Genomic DNA, 20,707 nt, shown 5'->3' with positions numbered 1-20,707 from the left:
ATCAAGCATTATTTATGTGCCACCTCTCATGCACAAGAAATGCAACGCAAGGTGCTCGACAAAAATAATATAAATAAATAAATAAAATCAACAGAAGCGCAGAGCAGTCCATTAAAACCTTCCCTCCTCCGACCAAACACACGCAGGTAAAGCACCCACCACCTGCCTGCAGAAACAAGTCAGCGATGAAAGTGCCTGGGTACTGAGGAACCACAAGGGGAAACAAGCAACCATGGGGGATCATCCACACTGAGAGGGGTCGCCAAGATGATGACACCGCACCCAGTGTTGAGGGCCCTCGTGAGGAAGCACTGGAGCTAAAAGCTCAGCTAAAATACAATAAAGAAAAAGATCTTAAAGCTATAAGACAGTGTAAGCACCCGTAGGATGCTTGTTATTTATTTAAAAGAATATTCAGTCAGACAAAATAATTTATAGACACATCGGAAAGAGAAAAACCTGCACGTGTATTTCAATACCGAATTTAACTCAGACATCACGAGATGAATACAAGTTACTTTTTGGCCTTTGCAGTTACAATCCAGAGGTGCTCAAAGTGGTGACCACTGGCTTCCAGGCGGTTGCGTGTACGGCGAACTACCGCTTGCGTCGCGTTTGTTTACCTCAACACTTGTTGATGCTACATTCCTGAGGGTAACGGCATCTGTTGGGAAAAACATCGTACTACGGTACACAGCGTTATCGTAACTTGATCAAACTTCGAAAGAACCCGGTGCGGACAAGCTAGCCCGCTTGACAGCGTGTTTCGTAATTAGCTCGCATCCTCAAATAAACCAACGAAGAAGAGGGTGGATGAGGTATCCAGGTCTGTGCACCGGCCACCGTAATTCATAGCCAAGGGGGGGGGGGTGAGCGATTGAGTGCTGCAATCTAATATCTGGCCACGAGATGGCGCTATTTTACACACTTAACCTTTAAAAAAAACTCTCTCAATGGCTTTCAGTTGGTCTTAGCATTGGCGAGTCAAACGAAGCAATAGCCGTGGAGGGAATTTTCCGCCAACCTACGCTATACGGCGTGATTGCAGAAAATGGCCGCGGCTAACGAGAGCGGCGCAGACTGCAGCACTCGTTATGATTTTAATTCCCCACATTTAAAGAAGAACAAAGCATGCAGACGAAATGGCTCTACTCCTGACTGGCTTTGAGGAATTTGGTTTAACACCGGTGCCCACTATGTGGGAAATGGTGTGTGGCCAGTAATGTCGCTCGGACCATAAAGAAGCCTCGCGTGGCGCCGGCCGGCTCGACAAATCTGATTTGTTTGCTTCGGGTGTAACGAGGGGTTCGTCCATCCTTCCGTTTCGAAATGTTTCCTGTCTGCTCATTAGCATTTTTATAGGGGCCATATGTCCCACCTGCTAAAAACAATCTTGATTAGCAGTTGATATCAGCATGCACTGGGTTGTTCATTCTTCGGCTAATCTCGACTGTCAAGGCCAGATTTCATTTCCATAAAATCTCGTCTTATTTTTGAAAGAGTGTGTCGAAATCAGACCAGGAGTAGCTTACAAGAAAAGTTGCTGCCATCCGCTTATCTTGTTGTCGCTACAGAAGCTCCAATTTGCTGATTTGCATCCCGCACATCCGTATTTTTGAAATAATTGACAGTCAGTTGCAGAAAAGGTGTCTCAAGCCCAATACTTAGACCATATTATATTATAATTATTATTGTCGGTTTAAAGGTAAAGTGTGTCATATTTGAAGATTCTTAAGACGATCGAGCAACATCGAGTGGTTCAGTTTTAGATTCCAGCGATCTTTCACTTCAGTCTCCCTATCCTCCCTCTCCCGAGCTTGCCAGTGAGCTACGGAGGCTTCCTTAGAAATATGGTAGTGCAAGATGGCAGCTAACTGGGAGCAAGACTCTCGCTGCATACATATACAGTATACATATATGTATATATATATATATATATATATGTATGTATAGGAACAGTTCTATATGACTTTTGTTGGACAGTAAGTATACAGTAAGTATACACTTTTATTCATGTATTTATAGGCAGTATGTTAAGCTTTTACCATACAAAAAATCATAAATTGAGCCAAATTTTACACACTGGACCTTTAAAGAGTCCTATAAAATCCCACTATAGCGGCTTGCGCTCAACTGTGATTGGTCGTCTACCTCAGTGGGAGGGTTTATCAGAAAGCGCTTCCAGTGGAGGCAGTGAGCGGGTGTCATGCTCTCCTTCCTCCAATCCGTCCCGTTGTGCGGATGCGAACAGACAAAGGCTTGTGTTACTGTCAGCCAGCATTTGGGACTCACTGTATCATGCGCGGCTACGTTGCGTTGCGGTGCCAAAGCGCATTTGTTTCCAGGCATCAGCGTCTACTCGAGCAATGCTAAGCCGGTGTTCCATTTCACGGGCTTGTCTGTTTTTTGGTCATGCATCAGAGGCAAAGCACTTTGCCTAAACAGGCGGCAGATAACGTTGCGGATCCCATTATTTACCTTCTGGAGGACTTGAACTCACCCCAAGCTGTGTGTGTGTGTGTGTGTGTGTGTGTGTGTGTGTGTGTGTGTGTGTGTTACCTCCCTTTTACTCGGTGACATGGCAATGGAACGGTATCCTCTTAAGAGTTCACAATTTTCCTGCATCTGGTTCAGGTCTATTTTTTTTTTTGCATCAGAATTACACGTAAGAATAGCTTGGATGAAAATCGTAATAGTTTCAAAGAACCTTAAAATCTTCTTTAATAAGGAAAAGTTTTTACACTTGAGGAAAGTGGGAAGGTTGCCTTACTGACGACAGGTAAAGTCGTGTCGGCACAATGGGGGGGGCGGGGGGGGGGGAGAAACATTGTGGTGCTCAGAAACGGCAAGACTGACTGTCTGTGTAACTCAACTTGCCTCCGCACCCTTCCCTCCCTCTGCTGTTGCGGGAAGACGGCTGACTCAAAACAGATTTGCCACCTGCTGATGCTCCCACAGCTGGATGGGAACGCGCGGAAAATGCAAAAACACATTTCTTTTTTTTCTTTTCCAAATTCCAAAAAGTCTGTTAAGGGTCCATGTAGGATTTGTACGAAAAATTAAGTTTATATCTGTGGTGAGTCAGAGACGTACAAAAGTCAAATACAAAATGCAAAGGTCGCAAAGGCAAAAGCTATGCCAACTAAAAAAAGTATGCAAATCAATTATATGTGATTTGTATTGGTCTTTTGGCAACCCCTGAAGAAGACTGATTTAGTGTGCCAGCAAATTTAGAAATTCCAATGGTCTAAACTAAATTTAGAGTTTACTTTAGACCAGGCATGGCCAAACTACGGCCCGCGGGCATGGCCAAACTACGGCCTACGGGCCACATTCGGCCCGTGGCGTCTCTGTACGGCCCGCGTGAAGGCAGTCAAAGAAACTTTGGCGACACGTTAGCGTAGCGCGACAGCGATGGCGTGCTTTCCAACCCCCCCCCCCCCCCCCCCCCCCCCCCACCGAAACTTTGGTAACACGTTAGCGTAGACACTGGCCAAATGATAAAATGCAGCTTTTTGGCACTTCAATGTTGGCCTCCTTGTCCAAAATTGGAAACGCCATACATCTTTCTGACACAATTAAGACATTTGCATTCATACTAGCGTTAGCCTTTACCGCTTTCCTGCAAATGTCAAATTCTGCCATGCAGAAAGGACAGACTTTATGCTCTGTAATCAAATATATTTCATTCCGTCATTGTTTTTGTTTTGTGTTTTTTACGCCTTTTCCAACGTATTTTTAGCTACTTCAATCAATCTGTTCTCCATCCGGCTTTTTAAAACGCACCGAGTGCACGGGAGTAACCTTATGGATTTTCATTACGTTCCCTCTCATTCAGCCCTTTTTTTAGCTGAGGCACTGGAGGGGCCCCCGCTCGGCGTCTATAGACTTCGGCTTCAAAAGGACGCCAGCAGAAACGCGCAAAGACGGCGGCCACCCCGCCAAGAGTCAGGTGTGCGGCGCACTTCAAAGTCAAAAAGCCGCCGCTGAATGTGGCACAAATGAAGGCGCCGATTTCAGCACGCCGCGTCTCCATAATGGACCCCGCCGCCCCCCGCTCTCCTACTATTACTCACCATTCACACTCAGCCACAGCCCAGAGCGGTGGCGTGGGGTGGGTGGGTGGGTGTCGGCTGGTGGATGGCAGGGAGGCTGGCAGAAGGTGATGCCAGGATGCCAAGTAAGCCTGAAAGAGACCCGAAGTGTGTGTGTTTTGAAAACGCCCCCCCCCCCTGCAGGATAACAGCCGCTCCTGTCACATTTTCATCGCTATGTTTAGTTTTAATGTACGTTTTTTTTTTCATCTTTTTTTTTTTTTTTTAACACAAATGTGATGTGTTACTTCTCAATGCTCTCAGGCGGACTTCACTTTGACGCCACCTACACTAAGAAGAGTGTTCCATCCAAACCCGTTTGACAAAAATACAATTGAGTTTCCGATTTATTTATTTTTTTTCCAACACACAGTGTGTCCGGTGGCGGATCCTGTGTACACGGTACACAGGGTTCTACGAGAAAAGGTCCAGTGTGTAAAATCTGGCCTGTTTTATGATTCCTATATATTGGTAAGAGTTTAATACACTTCCCATAAATACATTAATAAAAGTGCATACATGCAGTACAATAGCATGCATATATACGGAAGAATTTACATAGAGCAAGTGTCTTGCTCCGAGTTAGCTGCCATCTTGCACCGTCGTATTTCTAAGGAAGCCTGGTGTGGACAATCCAGCTACCTGACAGCGCATTTCGTAATTAGGGTGACTGCTCGCGTCTTGAAATAAACCAACGAAGAAGAAGGTTGGACGAGATTTGTGTGGTTGCAGGCCACCGTAGTTCACCGGCAAACTCCGGAGAGGGAGGGTGAGTAAGAGAGTGCTGCAATCTAAAATGTAACCATTTGATGTCGCTGTTTCCTCTCGAGATCTCCGAATACTACAAACTTAACCAACTCATATCTGTAGCCCAGAATGTGGGTTTTGCTCACTGGATTTTATGGATTATATTCTATAGTGTAATTATATTCTACACTATATATGGATGACTTCCTTTCATTTCAGAATCCAACTTTAAATATCAATCATATCCCTCCGCTTTCACCATCCCTGTTCTTCCTCCGCCAGCATTTGATGCTACTCCCCTCCCCCCCCCCTCCCCCTTCCCACTGACATGCACTCAGTTGCCTTTGCGCCGGCTGAGCGAAGAAGAAGTAGAAGGTGGAGGAGGTATCCAGGTTTGGGTGCGCAGGCCACCGTAATTCACTGGCAAGCCTGGGAGAGGGAGGGAAAGAGGGTGTGAGGGGCAACGAAAGACGCTGCAAGCTAAAATGTTGCCACGTGATGTCGCTGTTTCTTTTCGAAATCTCCAAATATTCACACGCTTTTGAGTGAGTCAAAGTCGGCCTTTATTTTCTCTGTTCTGTCCAAGTTTTTATTTGGTCGCAAAGTTGCGACCATCAAGACAAACGTCATGGCAAAAACTATTTGCTAACTATCAAAGGGAAATCAGCGTTTTTTTTTTTTTGTTGTTTTTTTTATTGTTGTCAGATACGAGGTCATAAAAAAGGTTGTGAGGTGTGATGTGAGGCTCTATTCTTCTCGGGTCCAGAGTCACATCACACGGCCTCTGTTGATCTCAAGCACCTTCTAGTCTCTCGTTTTAATTCAGACTTGCCTGAATATGCACATCAGTGCATCTGAATGTCTGCCAAATGAATGCTAATGTTTAAAGTGGGACTAAATAAGGGTGGATATATCCTTAAATCCAGAGAGTTGCCTTCTGTTAATATTTTGTGTTGCCAAGGGGACCGCCGGGCACCTCACATTATCAGACCTGCATCTAAAACAGAACTCTGCTGAAAAACCTAAGTCGCTGAGTTTTGCTTAAAATTGACTTTTGCATACGTTAAACTAAGAAAGTCTTACACGTGGTAGCAGAATTATGTGTTGGAGGAAGGTCCTTCACTGATAGGTGTAACACTTCTGAAACACATCAAGGTAACGGAAGGTGACCCTTGCTAATGGACGCATTTGCGTGTCCATTTACGCACTTTACACACGTATTGTCGCTAAACATTTTCCGTGCTCGCTCAGTGGGTGTTTGCCGCTTCGCACTCGAGACTAAGGGTGAATTCCAATTCCTCCCTTAACCCACAATCTCAACCCTCAATCTCAAAAACGCGCACTCCCGCGAGGTGCAAGTGCTGTCCCAATTCTAAGAACGTCAAGTTGAGGGACGAGTTTAAGGGCTGTATCGCCCTCAATATTGAGATTCTCCGGCACCACCCTTGGCAATAAGGGCTACCCAGAAGGCATTGCGATTTTCGCCAAGACATCTTTGAAAAATGGTGATGAAAAAAGCGAGCTACAAATGGAAGTATTTTCTTAGTTAATAGAGATATAAATATTACGAAACCATTTTATTGTCTTAGTTTAAGACTTTTTTATGGATTATTGACATCGTTGTGGCGTAACATTTTTTTTTTTTTACTGTACGAGGTTTGTCAGCCGGACCGGCGGTCCCGGCTTCACTTTACTTGTATACCTCGTTGTGTAGCGACGGAGGACTTCTTCCTTTTTCGTCGTCTTTTTCTTTTTCTCCTTCTTCTTCGTCGTTGTCATCTTCTTGACAGACTGGACGTAGCTTTGGCGTAAGGCCGCCCCCCGTAGTCTGAAGACGTAACTGCACTTAAGGGGTGTCCCATTTGTAAGGTCTTAAACTTATTTTTGAGGGCCAAGATTGAGGGCCAAAGATTGAGGGTTAAGGGCGAGGGTCGAGATTGAGGAGTTAAGGGAGGAATTGGAATTGGCCCTAGGGGTGGGGGCGGAGCCATGGAGTTGTGTGAAAAGCCTCTTTGGTCTGGTTTCGCGCGTAGTGTTCAAAGACACTCTAAAGGGACAATCACCGATTTTTCAAACAATTGAATGGTTGTCAACCGGCTAAGTTAGCTGTAGTTTTTTTGGAGCTGGCATTTGTTCTTTACCAATTTTAGGTAACGTGACACAACGTGATCCTTACGAAGCAGCCTGGAAAAGTGCAACAGTGCCGCCGTCGAGAAATGTTTTCTTTCGGCCAATCAAACGGGGCCGTCTTTTCCCGGTGTGACGCGACTGGTAACAGGCCTGCTAGCGCGCACAAAAAAATAAAAATAAAATAAAAATAGGTCACTGCGCGGAAGACAGCCAGCAATAGAGATGTGATTCATGATCGCACAACACATACCTTCATCTCGGTGGCAGTGAATCAGAGAAATACACTAAAAACCTTTTAGCGTGCGCGCGTGCCCACGTTCGCCGCTCCATTATTCAGCGCACTTCTGACAGCTGGAGAACCCAGCGCGTGCCGCCGTCTCCTTCTCCTCCGTCCCTTCCCTCTGTTTCCCAGTACCTTTTGTTCCACATCGAGGCTCCGATTTCTGTATTTGTTTTTTTGGGGTTTTTTTTGGGGGGGAGTGCGTGTGCATTAAAGACCGCGCCGCGCACCAACGCACCCTTGAATGCGGCAACGCGCCAATGAGGCCAACGTGATTGGCAGCCACAGGTTTCTTAAGGGGGACTCCGGGCACCATTATTCACTGATTCAAAACAGTGGCCAGACTGAGTGCTCCTGGAAGTTCCAGACGCCAGCCGCCGCCGCCGCGCCGCCTTCGTTTTGATTTCGATCGCGCCGCCAAATGTGAATAATTCACTCGGATTCTTTCCTTCGCAGAAAACCCACTTTCTTTAGAAGAAGGGGGGGGGGGGACACCTTCCATTCAAGACATCGCATCTCAGGTCAATCCAATTACCGCAAATCACATTTCCCTGCTTTACCCTTTCTGTGCTTTTCATCCCTTTTTCCGACAAGCATTTACGAAAAATTGGCAAATATTTTCACGTTGCTCGGGAGAGTGAGGGTAATTTAGATTGGTCTGAAGCAAACTCCCCGTTTTTCAATTTTCGAAAAATCCAAAAAGCCCATGTTTTTTCTTTTTCTCTTGGTTTTTTTTCTCCCCCCTGGATGTGCCGAGCCTCCGCCGCAGCGTCGCCCTCCCCTCTGCAACATTAATGTCATTCAGGAGTGGCTCGTCGTCAGATAAAAGTGTGCTTCTTTCTTCTTGAAAAATAGATTGCCGTGGGAGCACAAATCTATTTACATTTCACTAAGAGATTCTCCCTGGCTCCCCACCTCCCACCTCTTCCTCTCCTTGGTTTTTTTTTTTTTTTTTTTTTTTTTTGGTTCTGTTTTGTTTCGTTTTTTTTGTCTTTTCGGGATCTGATTTCACAGAAATGTGTAAAAAAAAAAAAAAAAAAAACGTCTCAAAATGTTGTCTCTCGTCAGTTACTTATTCAGATCCGTGCAATATAAATGAGAGAAGTAAAGAAAAGCACAGATCTCCATTATGTTTATTGCATTTCAACATCATTTCCTTTTGGTTTCGTTTGTGTTCTTTTCAAAAAGGCTTTTTTTTTTTTATAAGAGCCGTGTAAAGAAATGCCGACATGCAGTATATTTAACAATCTGCATGCAGCTTTTATTAAGAAAAAATATATGTAGGTGGTATTTTAAACAGACTTACTGAGCTAATGTCAGCTTTTCGCCATCTGGCGACAGCTGATAAAGTCTTCAACAAACAGGTGCTTATCTACCGGCCTGCATGAAACCAAACACTCGTATTAAATCAAAACAATTACATTTAAAGGGTAAAGCTGTTAGCACTTTTGCAAATGCACGGGTGCCATGGGGGGAAATTAAAATCTTGATCAGCAATCACACCATGTCTTTTTGTACATACTAAAATGAGAAAAAAGAGAGAGAACACGGATTTATTTTTCGAATGATTATTTCCTGGACGTGGCCGTCTTTACGTAACCTAATAGTTCGGAAGAAGTTTTTTTTTTTTGGGGGGGGGGGGGGGAAGGGGGGATTAACAGCGTCCAATTCATTCACGACTATAAGAGCCTAAAGAAAATACGGGAACGAGAAATGGACGGCGGCCTCACTCGATGCAAACTTGTTCATTTCATTCCGAGTAGTGTTTTCTACAGGTTCGGAGCAGCCTCCTGGGGTTTTTTTTTTTTTTTTTTTTGCCACAAGTAAACCACTTTCATAGCTCCCGTCCCTTTGTAGGTTGCTAATTGGTTCCGTCAGCTGCTGCTCGGCTAAAAAAAAACAACCAAAAAAAAAAAAAAACCAGAAAGATGCATGTAGGTGCTTGTCTGCAAGGGAAAAAAAAAACAAATGAGGAAAACAAACAAACTCGAAATCGAAGGAACAAAAGTAACGTGCTTGGTTAACTATATCCAGATTGGGCTTCGGGAAACCCGGCAAGTAGTAACTTTGGTGGCCAAATGTGAAATCGAAATTGCGCTACACGATTTTTGAAAGAGCTCAGTTTTAAGTAGCGGCCGCGTGAATTTGGCTGAAAAAAACGTGCAAGTTAAACAGTTCGTACATTTTTTGGCTACTCCTCTGACTGAAGTTGAACGGTAGCTGCTCCCTTGGAATCTCTTTTCCCGCTTCTCCTCCGGCGTCAGATGGCTCTCGCGAGTCAGTCAGTCAGTCAGCCAGCCATTCAGCCAGCCAGCCAGCCAGCCAGCCAGTCAGTCAGCCGGCTCCCAAGCGGCCGGCTGGCCGGCCAGGCTGCCTGAAACTTGTGACTGGCCACGTTCTTCAAACATCGCGCCGCAACCAAAGCGTGGCAGGATGACAGATAGCGCCGTCAATGTATAGTGACAAACAAATTAGTGCAAAAGATGCTTCTCGCTGCATACCAGATGTGTCGGGCTCCGCGGGTGCGGAACAGCCGACGAGAAACTGTCCGTGTCCCCCATCTGTGCTTCGCCGCGACCACCGGCGCGGCAATTTCTGCCGAACAAAGTAGCGCAAAACAGTCGAGGCTGATTATACGTGTCATAATGTGATGTGTGCAGAAAAAAAAACACCACTGGGGCGGGGGGAGGGGGGGGGGGGTATCGCACGTGGGCTGTCAGGTTTATTAGCGGGAAGGAGAGGAGGAAAGGACTTCAACGTCCTGGTTATGTGAATCGTTTGGGATTCATTGTTTGCAGTAAATGGAGAAATAAAAAAATAAAAAAAAATGACTGCAGCGTGTTTTTGAAAGGAAAATTGAGACCCGGCAATGAAAAAAAAAAAAAAATAGAAGACGATGCACCCAATGAATATGAGACAATTGAATAGATTATTACAGGCGTACGACTATTAAAAGTGTGTCAGTGAGCATGTTAAAAAAAAAAAAAAAAAAGAGTCCTTTCACTTCAGCCCAACAATCTGCGTAATTGTTGGGCTGTGATGCGTCGTTTGGCGAGATTCTTCTTCTCGCGGTTCTCCGCGTTAGCAGTGTCAAAACTGGGCCTCTACCAATTACAATCCAACCAGGGTGCAATGTCTATTTGGCATAACACAGTAACCAGATTACTCAAGTCCATGTACACACTGGGGGTTCGGATGTGAGCTTTGTCGGGTGAAAAACTGCGAAAGACGCTCATTTCTTTTCAGTATTACTTCGATATTTACGTACAGTATAACTTGGTAGAGCCAATGATCAAAGGGTTGGCAGTTTGAATCCCGGCTCCAACGGTCCACACGTCAAAGTGTCCTTGGGTAAGACACTGAACCCTCAATGACTCCCAATGGGCATGGCAGTCAGCGCCTCTGCGTGGCCGCAGATACTCATTGGTGTATGAGTGGACTATATAGAATAGAATAGAATAGAATTCAACTTTATTGTCATTGCACATGTCACAAGCACAGAACGACGAAATGCCGTTTGCATCCATCCAGAAGTGCTTAGCACGTATAAATATTTTTACAAATGTACACAGTGTGAAGGAAACATATACATTGGTATATCACCAGTATGTGATAACATTGTTATGTTACATACTCGTGTATGTGACATCGCGTATGCCCAATATAAGTGCAGTCAATTTACCCTTTCATAAAAATAATAAGAACAATTATGTCACTCTCATTGGTCCACTTTGAGGAAGTAGTTCCTTCCACAGAAGGGTGACAAGTCGTGGCAACTTCCCCCGACCCGGATTCAAACCAAGGACCTTTCGGTCGATCCCCCAACCCCAAAGAAACGGGATCGAGCGACAGGTGCGGCATCCGAAGGAGAGGGACGGATGAGCAGCGGCAGCTCGCCGCCATTTCTGACCTGCTCGGTGTCGCTACGCCGCGGACTTATCTCGCGTCACTCCGCCTTGTAAATACACCGGCGCGCTCGTTATCGAACGAGCTGGCGGCGGGGGGGGGGGAATAGACGAACCTCGTCCGGGGCGCGAGTCTGAGTCTTGCGGCTGCTGACTCCGCCTTGTAAATGAGTCGTTCTCATGGATGACAGGCCGCATTAGAATGCTGTCAAGGAGGGAGGCAGGCGCGCATTAAATCCGCCACTTATCAGCCGGTGATCGTGATCTGTGTCGAACTATACTGGGGGGGGGTAAAAGTTGTGCCCGTGTGCTTCTAATTGCCGAGACGTATTCGGGGGGCGCGGGGGGAGGAGGACGGCATTGGGGATTCATGTTGTCGCGGCTTGTTTTCAGGAACGGCGATGCTGATAGTGCGCGAAGTGTAGATATGCGGGTGGCGGGAAGTAAACAGCAGCCGGAGCGGAGCTAGGGGGCAGTCTGGAGCACCATCTCCTCGGCAGAGGTGGCAAAGATATTTAATGAAGTGAATGAAGCCGAGGTACTCCAAAATAAAAGTCCCTCCGGAATATATCATCCACTTTCATATTCAACGACACATTAGCATAGCTCAAATAACTTCTATTATAACTCTACTTCAAGCAACAGCAACTATAGTAATAAGTTACTTTCAACAGAATTTGTATATTTTTAACACTATTATAAAACTTTTGAACACAAAAGTAACACGCATTTTTTTCCAGTGCAAGGAGTGGAACGTACAGATACTTACAAATGTAAGGGGTAAAAGTAAAATGTCATCAGGAAAAGAATTACTCGGGTGAAGTACTAACACCTCAAAAATCTACTTAAGTACAGTAACAAAGTATATGTACTTGGTTGCGTCCCACCTCTGCTCCGTGGCCACTTGGTCCCACTCTTCCCAGTGGGTCCCCAGGTGTTTACAGGGCTCTCCATGGGTGTTGTTATCACTGCAGTTTAATCCGATCCAATGTGCCGCTTTAGCTAGGAGAGGATTAGCTTAGCATTTTTTTCCTCCCTGCTTTTGCAGACGCTCGTCTGCCATTAACACCTTTATGAACTTGCATGCAGTCACCGGCGCTCAATAAGATCTCCGGTTGGCTCCTCATTTGGATCAACCGGCCCAACTCTGGGCAATGCCCAGACTTTTCCTCAGGTGGAAAAGCACTTTCTGCCGCGTGTTTTTTCCGTCGCATTCTGGGATGCTGAGTGCCATCAAGCTGAGTTTCCATCCAGGCAGGCAGGCAGGCGCTGACGTTACAGCGGCGGCCCGAGTACCTTCCCAAGACCGCGCGGCGCTTGGGCGATGACAACTGTGCGTGTGGGGCTTTTTATTTCTCTTTCTTTCTTTCTTTCTTTCTCTTTCTTTTAGCTCTAAAAGCCTTTGCAACCGACCCCCCCACCCCCACCACAAAGTTGTCAAAACCTAGGAGTGTACTTTCTATCAAAAAAAGAAGCCAATCCGAGAAAAAAAAAAAATAAACTATGCATTGAAAAATTCATATTTCGCAGTTCTGTGCAAAAAAAGGGGGGAAAAAAAAAAACAGCACTTTTGTTAAGATCGGATCTTCGGACGCGACACTGAAAAGCTTTTACCGCGAGCACCGACATGGCCTTCAGGCTCTTCGAACGAGTGCTCCGCCCGTCCCCCCCCACCCGCTCCCAAACCCCCGCCGCGCCGTGTCACCGGCGGCGGGGGGCGGCGGCCGTGACAATCCGCTGCCGTCACACACGCCGAGCAGGTTCTGGCCCCGGTGGTGGTGACGCTCAACCGTGGCGAGTCGCCGTCTCGCTGTCAAGATGGAAAAGACGGAGGAGGAGGAGGGGGGGGGGGGGGGAGAGAGGAGTTGCATCAAATCTCCACCCCAGCGCCTCAACGTGATTAAGCAATTCGGTGTCCACTGGAGTTCTGCCCCCCCCCCACCCCCCCACCCCCGAATACATTGTCGCACTCTTTGGCCAACTGGGTCTCACCCCTCGCCGCCGGTGAGAGCCATGAATTCCAAAGAGGTCGGGGAAAATCGTATCTTTGGCGGCGGGACGGCGGAGGAGGCAGGGGGTCGGCCTTCGCAACAATGGCGAGAAATAAAGTGCGGCGAAGAAGCACCAAGGCGAAGAGGGGAGGACAGTGCGGAGAGAATAAAGCAATTTAACGGACAAAAGTTTTTAATTTCAGGTGGTACAATGTTCCCACTAATGCGTTTCTGTTTAATTCTGTTCAATTCCCCTCCGTTATTCTGTAAAAAAAAAAAAAAAAAAAGTTTTTTTTTTTTGTTTTTTTTTTTCGGCTTGTGAGATTAAACAAAAATTCCAAAAACAATGTTTCTGGATTCTGGCGCTGGCGCCGAAAGCTGGCGCCAACACTTGCCGGGCTTTCTTAATGGTGGAATCCTCCAAAGGGACACCGGGGGGTGGGGGGGGGTAGCTTCTTTCAAAACCGTCCACATGACAACGAGCCCGTCGTCTCGTCGCAAAAACACTTTTTGCAAACATTCCCTTCTCTCGAAGCCCGGAGCGTTCGTCTCGCTCTCATTCGGTTCCTCGATATACGCGACCCTCGCCTGCGTCGTGAGGGTGAGGGGGGGGGGACTAGCCAGGAGACGTCGGCGTCACACATACGAACTGCGAAAGACATAACAACAAACATAACAAGTCAAGTGTCGCCCCCCCCCACCAAGCAGATGGTCCGCCTAAGTGCGTCCCCGGTGCCGCTAATCGGCTGCGAAATAACCACCCGCCCCCCCATTTCACCCCGACTCTGTCTCCTCTGTTAAAGGACTGAGTCATCTGGATATGGCTGGAACGTGACGTCACTGAAGAAAAGAAAAATAATGGCCACGTGCTGAAAGAATGCCACAAAACTATAGAGTCGGCCCCCCCCCGATCGGCAGTTCAAGAACGACAGACGCCGAGGTTTTTCTGGCTAACTTTGTCTTTTACTTGCAAGGAGTGAGAACTTACACAACCCCCAAGGATGCAAGCCGTCCCCCTCCAAGGGTCTCTTGTTCAACTCTGGAATATTGAGATGGTCCCTCTGTACCGTCATCTGCTCCTGGTGACGTAGGAACAGACACTGTGCTTTCCTGTTCACCTCGGACAGGACAGTTGAGGAGCGGCGTGGCATTCCGACCAAGCAGGAATGACGGGTTGACATGGTCCTCTGGCGAAACGCGTCTTCTTGTTGACGTTAAATCAGCGCCGTCCTGAGGTGAAACGCTTTACTTCGGGGTCTTGTTTAGTTATATGGATACGAATCTGGTTCAAAAGTGTTTTTTTTTTTTTTTTCCCCCTCAAATTTAAAGGAAAAAGATCAGGTGTGTGGAACAGCGTGATCGGCGCGCTGTGGGGGAAGGAAAAAAAAACAAAAAAAAAACATGCTAACAAAATAGCAAAATTGGATTTAGCGCAGAAGAAAAGAAAATTGCACGGCAACAATCTCAACTCGCTGCCTTTTTTTTTTTTTTTTTTTTTTTTAATAGAATCCCCAGGAAATGCTAAATTCTGCGTCACGCTTTGCTAGGAGACCTGATTTAAGACGTGATGAATTTGGCTGTAAAACAAGTTTTGAAAATGAATAAATAAACAAAATAAGACAAACAGCGTCTTGATTCGGTGTTTTTCAAGCCAAGGCGCTCAGTAGCGGACGGCATGGAGAGAGTCCATGATTTCCCCCAAGTGCCTCCTTCTGTCGCGGCTCCCATCGCTCATCTGACCCGTTGGTTACACCGAGCCATGGGGAAATCTGATTGGGCTCATTACTACCCACCCCCCACCCCCCGTTCTCCTCAGAACTGATACTGGAAGTGCGAAGTTGGGAGGTTCGGGGCGGGGGTGGGGTTTGGAAACGGGGAGCTCCTTCTCCTTATCCGGCTCATTGTGGATGGACGCCGACGGCCCGCCGCTATCTGGAGTGTGTAGCTGTCTGCCGGGGCTCCGACTATCAGACCCGGCGCCCCCTCGGCCGCCTCTGCGTCCTGGAAACAAATGAGGGGCCTCACCTTGTCCTGGGGTGAGACGACTGGCGCGCACGCGGCCGGCAGGCGGAGGAGAGGGATGACAGATAGCGGGAAGGGCACGTCAGGTGACCGAGGTCCGATATTGATCAGGTGGGACGTCAGAGTAGCAAGTATTGACGTCTACTTTCTTTGTGCTATCCTTTCTGACCACTAGATGCCACTGAATCTCACATACCAGGCCTTTAACGTTTAATTAATATTTCATCAATCACAGTTTTTCTTTTTTTTTTTTGCTCCATCCACCTTTAAAAGCTCTCGCCCGAGGTGTTTTCAGCCGGCTCGAGTATTTCTGGACCCATCAGCGACTCGCTGCTAACTTGCCTCCAGCAGCTAGCAAAATAGCGATTGGTTGAGTTTCGTAAGTGGTTTTGTCGTTGTTTCCTTTTCAACTCTGGTCTGAGTTTGGCTTCGTTTATCACAGCAAAGTGATATTGAGCACAAACTACTGAGCTGACTTTTCCAATCGAGTCACAAGCGACGCATTAATGTCCTGCAAAAGGGACGTTTCATCCGCGCTTGAGTCCTCCATTATTATTTTTTTTTTTTATGTAGGTTGTCATTTTCCCACAGTCGAATGATTAATTTGTCCAAATGAAATATTGAAACACAACCGTTTAACGTGGCATTTGTGTTTTTATTAATTCAAAGCCATTTGGGGGTTAACTCAAGCCACATTTCAAGTAAAGTGGGCTGTCAATATGTAAATCAGTGTTCCGCCTTGAAACGCCAAACACATTAGCGGCTTTCCTGTGAAAACAAAGCGGCGTCTGTATTTCTGTCGGCGATCACGTGACCGGTCGCGCTCTCTGTAGTCGTTTTTTTTTTTTTGTTGTTGCCGTGTTTTGTTTTTTTTTTTACTGTGCGAGGCAGAAAATTCTGCTGCGTCTTTCCAGGCAAGTCAATCATTGCTAAACGCGGGGAGAGAACGGAAAGGAGGAAAACAGCAGAGAAACGGGCTGCGCGCTCATAAATCAGGGTGAAGTGTTGCGGTTGCCTACGTTTCACGGAGCTGTCAAAGAAAAAAAAACAACAAACACCTGAAAAGTGGCATTTGCAGGATGACCTCTAAACGGCTCTGCTTACCACTGCGCCGGTTGATTCAGGCAATCGGGCGTATTTGGGAACGCGATGATATTTTCCACTCAGCAGCCACTTCCTGAGACATTTCAAATGAACTTTGGGAAAAAAAAAAAAAAAAAAAAAAAAAAAACCCGAGATGCATTGTTGTGGACGGTGACTCGGAAATTACACCGAACAGAAGAGCGGCATACAGAAAGGGGGGGTGGGGGGGGGGGTCTATTCTCACGGTGAACTTTTGTCGCCGCAATGAAAATCCTCTGAAGCGAGAATATAAAAGGCCCCCATTCGGTCTTTTATGCACCCCGACCGCAGCGGCAAAGAATTGTTGTTGTTTTTTTTTTCCTTTTTTGTTTGAATGAAGATAAAAAGGTTCAGCACAGGTAAAGCTCCAAAATGCACTCTGCGTCTCAGTGAAAGCCAAAGAGCGGACGAGTAAAGCATATTAGCGTGGCGACCTGTTTTAGCCCGGTTGGTTTGGGGAAGGAAAAAAAGAAGTTATTTTCACCATCGGTGGACATTGGGAGAAATTTTTGTTTTTGAAACATGACTACTGAGATATTGAGGCCTCTATAAGCCATTGATGAAATGTTTCCACCGTTGTCTTGAGAAAAGAAGAATAGAAAAAAATGCAATTATTACGTAATGTACACTGAGATTATATTACGATTAAGTAGTAATTGTTCATTCATTCATTCATTCATTTTCCATACCCGCTTCTTCCTGAGCTCAGGGTCACGGGGGTCTGCTGGAGCCTCTCCCAGCTGTCTTAGGGCGAAGGCAGGGTGACACCCTGGACAAGTCGCCAGTTCATCGCAGGGCCACTTAGAAACAGACAACCAGTCACACTCACATGCACACCTACGGACAATTTAGAATGTTCAATTGACCTCGCATGCATGTTTTTGGAGTGTGGGAGGAAGCCGGAGAACCCGGAAGAGAACCCACGCAGACACAGGGAGAACAACCTTCTTGCTGTGAGGCGGCAGCGCTAACCACTGCGCCACCGTGTCGCCCTAGTAATTGTTCAGGTTTAAAAAAAAAATAAAAAAACAATGCAAAAACTTTCACCAAATGGCTTAATTTTTGTCAATTTATGCGTCAACTTTTTTAAGGACTTCAGTCTGGCAAACAGATTGCGTGGGATGAACACAAACAAAAACACAGCCTTAGAAGACATGCGGTGCCTTAAACTTTTCTTACATAACATCTTACTTGTGGCTATAGTGCAAATTTTTGTACATATCGGGGCATATTTAATCAATCTCGCGCAAAATAGCTGAAACGGAAGGTTGTTTGTTTTTTTTGTTCCTGTGCCCTGCAGGTTTTTCTGACTTGGCTCCTCTTAGATCTTTATTCACCCAAGACAGCGGCAAAGTAGCTCATCAATACTAAAAGGGTGGGGGGGCGGGGGGGGGGGGAGAGGCATCAAAAACAAATCTCCCCAAAGATTTGATCCCCGGGAGACTCAATATGCTCATGATGAGGCAAAGACTGGGACGCTAATGGGCTACAGTGCATTCTCCTTGTCTGTAAACAACAAAAAACAGCGACGTCTCGGTGCCTCGTGGCTCTGGCAGACGCTGCAGAGTGGGAGGTCGACGCCCTCCCGGGTGAACCAGGATTATCTCATCTGAGCGAACGGCGTCGCGAGCCAAAAGTTTGGAGCGCTCGAGCTCCCGCGTTGACGTCTCGTTGTTCTTTAAAAAGGCAATGAGTCCTCCGCGCGATGGCCATGAACTGCGCGAGCGTGCAAGCTAGGTTGTGCACTCCACTCCACACAGCAGGGTCCCCCCCCCCCCCAGTGTGCGTCGCTAACAATACAGACTGATTTGAAAATAGTCTGGATAACGACCCTGTTGGCCGAGGGGACTCATTCAGGGCCAAATTGCTGCTTGTGTTGGGCTTTGGTCCCTAATTAGGTCAGAATGTAAACGCTTGTATTGTGATATTGGCCCACGAGGGGCCTCGGCTCAGTGTTTAAGCACAAGCCGACGCGCGCCAGTGTGACTCACTTCACTTCGCCCCCCCCCCCTCCGCGAGGACGGAGAGACGGCGAGAGCTCATTCAATAACCCCGAGCCCTCACAACACGTTTATCGCTCTCTCATGCGGCGAGCTGCATTCACCCGCTGCAACTGTTGTGGGCACAACAAGCTACAAGCTAACTTGACAGCGCTTCACTACAAGCTAACTTGACAGTGCTTCACTTATTGCGCCTCGTTTCCGCGTGGCTGGGCTGAACTGAACTGAGAGTAGTTTTCTTCACCGCTGACTGTAGCCGGAGGTAGAAAGCCTCTGACTTCCCAACAGTTTGACATGAGTGATGGGGAAGAGCAGGTAAGCAATAGCGTAACGGCTGCAAAAAAATATATATATATATGTATATAAAAAAATAAAATACGCGCTTCCTGCAATGTTTGTAAAGTAGACCTAGCTTAGTGCGAAAGTGCCTCTGTTAGCAGTGACCAAGTAACGTTGGACTTCTGAACGTGAAAGAGTCCTGCCTTGTCAAGGTAATTGGCAAGTCGCCCTGCTTGTTAATGGCGATGCTAATGCTTAGACGAGTGTTTCGAAAACTAGTAGAAAAAAAAAAGAAGAAGAAATGGGAGCAAGAGACCAAACATTTTGAGCTGGCAGTTTATTGAAAACAGCCATTTAACTGAAATAGGCATCAAAGTGATCAAAAAGTTGGGAACCACTGGTTTGGACCACGTCATTGCGTTGGTTTTAACTGTAACTAATGTTAAAAACAACCAAGGTGTCCGTCCACAGAAAGCTAAAATAACGTTTTCTGTTTTTCTTTTTTTTCTTCTTTTTCCATTTTGTGTTTGTGTGTGATTCGTGATTCACGGTCTATTCAAACCTACAATACTCCAGTCAACGATAGAACAATCAACCCCCCCATGCACTCGGCAGTAGCGGCCCTCGCCTTGTCTGCGCTGTCATAACGCCGCTCCAACTTGCCTGCAGAATAAAGTCTGTCCACTTAGTTTCCCCTTCTCTGCCTTCCACCACCTCCTGCCATGCCTGCCGCTTCCTGGTTGTCTCGCCGTCTTCTCCCCCCCCCCAAAAAAAACCCTCCTTCACTTCTCTCCTTATTGATCATTAGCTGTTGCTGGAGAGACGTGAGGGAGGGGGGGCCGGTAAATTAAAGGGCCAGACCGGTGTGTCAATTCTGCTCAGCCCTGCATGAAGTGCAACAGAGCGGGCGATGGCCCTAATAGGGCCTCGTACTGTAAACAACACGCACACCTGGACAGCAGCAAAACCCCAGGGACACGCAGGCAGAAGTTAGTGCCAAACAAATGCAGGAAGTTTAACGTCGGCTCCGTGTGTGTGTGTGTGTGTGTGCGTACAATGTTACATGCCATTTTGTTTTTTTTGTTTTTTTTTTACTGTTTTGCTTTTAGAAAGTTTGGTGATCCTGTTAGATGCAGGCTGACGAGGTTGCGTTTTTGTATTTAATAAACACGCAAAATTTAATAAAAAAAATTAGAGGGGTGTTTTTTTTGGGGAGGGGAATAATACGTGCTACCTCGTTTTACTTTAGCCCGTTTATAAAAAAAAAATAAAAAAAGTCCTACAAGCAACTTTTCACGCGCGTTATTAAGCTAGTTAAAAAAAAAAAAATGCTCGCGTTATTAACTTTAAGAGATCGGAAATATTAAAAGCCCAATTCAATACTGCAAAATTAATCGTCTGTACCCGTGCAATCATCATCACGGCATGCCTGTTAAACTCAGAGGTTTATCGGTGTTGGGATTTTATACGTATATTTATACCTGCCGCAGCTCATTTTACAGGCCGCCGCGGCCGTAATTCCAGCGGACGCTGCAGCTGCTCGGTTCCGTTGCGCTAAAGCGGTCCGGTGTGATGCTGTGTCTTTGGCCCGTTTAGCTAATATATATATATATATATATTTTTTTTTTTTGCACCAACTTAATCAACCACACATTCCGAAGCATCTTAATAAGGTTGCTTCCCATCATCTGAAATGAGCCTCAAGAGGTCAACGATCATCAGAAAGAATGCAAGACGTTCAACTAGAATCTACCATCTATTACAAGGCCCGGTGTGTAAAATTTTTTAAGGAAGCCTGCCTGACAGCATGTTTCATATTTAGGGCAACTGTCAAACGGGCTTTTAAAAAAATAAAATAAACAATTTATTTTTTTTTTTCTTTTTCTTTTTTTGAGGTGTGTTATATATTTTTTTTTTTTCATGAAAGAATAAATAAAATTAAACTTAAAAAAAAATAATAATTAAAGCCTGAGTCAATGACTACATCCTTTAATGTTTTTTTATGGTCTGGAGATTTTGAGAAGAAAAAGCGACATCAAGATGTTGCATTTTACATTGCAGCGCTCTTTTGCTCCCCCTCCCGAGCTTGCCGGTGAGCTACGGTGGCCTGCACACAAACCTTGTCCACCTTCTTCTT

General features: G+C 46.2%; 1 protein-coding gene across 2 annotated transcripts in view; it reads left to right on the top strand.

Annotated features, from left to right (window-relative positions):
* Positions 1-20,707, top strand: part of adarb2 (adenosine deaminase RNA specific B2 (inactive)) — a 178,197-nt gene that overhangs the window by 91,795 nt on the left and 65,695 nt on the right. The window contains exon 1 of one of the 2 annotated variants that reach the window (XM_076043149.1): positions 18,430-18,606. The exons of the other annotated variant lie outside the window; for it this stretch is intronic. The gene's annotated coding sequence lies outside the window, so the exon portion shown is untranslated. Of the gene's footprint in view, positions 1-18,429; positions 18,607-20,707 lie in introns of those variants that run through there. 2 annotated transcript variants of the gene reach the window in all.

Source organism: Nelusetta ayraudi, unplaced genomic scaffold (assembly GCF_046127955.1).
Source record: "Nelusetta ayraudi isolate G7.1 ecotype Tasmania unplaced genomic scaffold, CSIRO-AGI_Nayr_v1 ptg000073l, whole genome shotgun sequence".
NCBI classification, from domain to species: domain Eukaryota; kingdom Metazoa; phylum Chordata; class Actinopteri; order Tetraodontiformes; family Monacanthidae; genus Nelusetta; species Nelusetta ayraudi.
The sequence above is the reverse complement of the archived record's forward strand: the minus strand, read 5'-3'. Positions and strand labels throughout refer to the sequence as shown.